The following is a 3,780-nucleotide window of genomic DNA, read 5'->3' as shown; positions in this document are numbered from 1 at the left end:
ACTAAGGTTCGCCATTAGATGTCACTGTATTGTATATGCTTAAGTGTGGGCTGCACAGCTAAAGGATGTAAAGGGTTATTGTTCCTCTATGTGTCACCTGAATCTGTAGACCAGTAGGAATCTTGTTTTCTTCTCTCCTATCACCTCTCCTTTTGTTTCTTTTGTTGCACTCAGAACACACATTAGTTACGTTGGGGAAGGAAGTCACATGGGTGGAGGAGGTGCATGAGTCTTTTGTGTTAGGCATTGTGGAAGAAGGACGCAAGCTAGATAGCTCTCCACAGTGGTCCTATCTGGGCCCTGACCCTCTGCCAAACAGTCTTAGCTAGAACCCTGTATGGGAAGGACGCAAGACAGTACTCAGTTTTTATTCTCAGTAACGCTACAAAGCACTATGCAGTGTTAAAACCTCTTAGGAGAGGACAAGCCAGAGACAACCTCAACCCACACCGTGGACAAGGAGACAAAACAGAGCAGGAGAGTATCCACAAAAGTCAAAGAGCTAGGAACTGGTCTAGATAGAGTTCCTAGGCTTAAGGCAACTTTGCTCTATCTCGCAGCACGGTTGTCAGCAGGGAACCCTCAGCATTCCGCTCAACCCAGGTAACAAGGTCTGGGGCCTGTGTCACCCTCTAGGAAGGTTCAGCTGAGTCTAGTGGGCAGAAGGTAATGTGAAGACTAATTCAAAGTCAATACACGGGCACAGGTGTTCTTCTTCTTCTTCTAAGTATTCTACCTTATCCTCCAACATCCCGGCAGAGCACAGTACTACATGGGTTGGGACTCTCACGGCATCCTCCTCTCTGCTACTCTGTTTCTACGTATCACTCAGCACTACTCACGACTATATCCTACATTGCACTTTCACTACAGTTCTGGACCTTGTATTGTCATGTATTTATTTGGAACTATTGTCAAGTGTGTTTTCAAGTTCTTGATCAAGGGAAACCTCATAGTATTGATCCTGTATGACCTGCTGCACATTTGCAAATAGTAAACTGGCAGGACACCGACCACAGAGAAAAAGGGTACACCCGGCCTCATAAGATAAAAGCAGGCGTGCCATCACACCTTTGTGCCCAACTGACACTGGTATCACGAATCAACACTTTGAGGTCCGGCTGTATCTCGGCCATCCACCACTGGAGTGGCGTCACACTTCACCACCTAGCAAGTGACCGTCCGATCCTCCGATATAACGCCACATCGGGGGCTCACCACATAGTCTTGGCCATGGCCTTTTAAATGAATTTATAATAAAGAATTGGTTATTTTATGAGAGCCAGAGACTTTCCTCTTTTTCGGCTCACTACATATACAGTGGTACCTCGGTTTAAGAGTAACTTGGATTAAGAGCGTTTTGAAAGAAGAGCTCACAGTTTTTCAAAATAGTGACTTGGTGTAAGAGCATTGCCTTGGTGTAAGAGCTCCCTGTACTGGGTGGGAGGGGGAGTGGGGGAGGGGCAGGGTCTGCATAGCAGGGTCTACAGCCCTGTACTCTGACCCAGGAAGTCTCCCTCACCTTCCATATCATAGCAGATCCACTTGAGGCTGGGGCTTACATCAGGGGACTGGACTGTGGAGGTAATCTCTCCATAGCTGTAACCCCTCACTCCCTGGACAGAAAGTGCTGCATGTATGTGCCCACATCTGCCCTGCTCATTCCTACCTGCTCCCTGCAGTCTCTGTCCTTGTGTTTCCCTCCTCTCCATTACTGTACAGTAACTTATAATATCACAGATTCTGCTGTTTCTGAATGTTTGTTTCATCTCTTCTCCATGTTATTCAGAATAATAATCAGTATATTTGGGAACCAATTGTCTGCATATCAGTGATTTCTTATGGGAAAATTTGCTTTGGTGTAAGAGTGGATTTGGATTACAAGCGCCGTCCCGGAACGGATTACACTCCTAATCCAAGGCACCACTGTATGTGTATATATATATATAGCACCATATAGCAGCCTTATAAATATACTGTATATATAAGGCTGCTATATGGTGCTATATATATATAAGGCTGCTATATATATATATATATATATATATATATATATATATATATATATATATAGCTATGTTCACACAACGTTTTTTCAGCTCTGTTTAAATAACATCCGTCATTTTGAGTCTAAAATAACGGACGTTATTTAGCAGCCTGACCTCCCCTTAGTGCAATGACGGGTGTTTGTACATTACACTAGTTTGGTTACTAATCGGCCGTTGGATGCGGCTTAATTGAAAAGTCCAGTGAATTTAATAGTAAAAACGGAGACAGATGGGTGACAAAAGGAAAACTGTGTGTGAACTACAAATAAAAAACGTCCGCTGTTTGCAAAAGACGTCCGAAAATAATGATCATGCTCATTATTTTGACGCCCGCGGCAAAAACGTCTGTTATTCAATACGCTGTGTGCATTGGACGTCCGTCTTCCCATTGACTCCAATGCAATGGCATTGCAGTCAGTTAAATCTCGGCAAAAACGGACATTATTTTAAATACGGAACTCGGCCGCCTTTTTAATATTTTTGACGTTGTGTGAACATAGCCTAAGGCTGCTATATGGTGCTATATAAATATATATAAGGCTGCTATAGGCTAAGTTTACACAACGTCAAAAATGGAGAAAAAAACGTCCGATTTGGCTATTTAAATTGCATTGAAGTCAATGGGAAGATGGACGTCCTATGCACACAATGCATTGAAAAACGGACGTTTTTGCCGCGGACATCAAAATAATGAACATGAACATTATTTTCAGCTGTATTTTGTAAATAGCGGACGTTTTTTATTAGTTGTTCACACACAGTTTTCCTTTTGTCACCGTTCTTTCTCCGTTTTTACTATTAAATTCAATGGATTTTTCAATTAAGCCACAACCAAAGGGCAATTAGTAACCCCAAACTAAGATAATGTACAAACACCCGTCATTGCACTAAGGGGATGCCAGGCTTCGAAAAAGTCTGTTATTTTAGACTCAAAATAACGGACGTCATTTTAAACGGAGCTGAAAAAAACATTGTGTGAACATAGCCATATGGTGCTATATAAATATATATAGGTGTTAGGACTGGTCGCTAAGAAAGACAAGATGGGGGACAGAGACAGTGGGCCCTAAGCTCAACCCCGCCCACTGTCCCTACCTACTTGCCACAATCCGCCCTAAGATGGCGGCGAGCAACTGGGCGGCGGTCCCTGCACTGGATAGGTGGAACACAAAACAAGACAAGACAAAAACAATAAAGAAGAGTCGACAGTCCGGGTCACAATAATCGGGCCGCAAAAGTACAAAATCACAATCCTATAAGCAGAGTAAAAAAACAAGCAATATGGTCAGGGGCAGGTGGCTAGCAAGGATGGTCAGAACACAGGGCAGAAGCGTCAGAGTAAAGACAGAATATAGCAGAAACACAAGCCGGCAGCGACAAGCTTAACATACAGCACCAGAATGAGCCTCAGCCAAATACTTATAGGGAACCAGGAGACAGTTCCAGCCCCCTATTGGACAAGGCTCCTGGCTCCAAACCAAATCACCTGTGGATCAGAACTGGCAGCAGTGTAACTCCTAAATAGCCAGAGAACACAGCAAACGGGTGGGGCTGAACATGATGCTAGAAATAGGCCAGTGTTCAGACAAGATTCAGGTACTGCACAAGACACTGAATATCAGCGCCATCTCAGCCGCACAGCACGAGCTGAGGGGCGCACAAAGTTCATCCCAGGCACATTCATGACAATAAGGCTGCTATATAGTGCTATATATATATATATATATATATA

Source organism: Dendropsophus ebraccatus, chromosome 5 (genome assembly GCF_027789765.1).
Source record: "Dendropsophus ebraccatus isolate aDenEbr1 chromosome 5, aDenEbr1.pat, whole genome shotgun sequence".
NCBI lineage: Eukaryota > Metazoa > Chordata > Amphibia > Anura > Hylidae > Dendropsophus > Dendropsophus ebraccatus.
Note: the sequence above shows the minus strand (reverse complement) of the source record.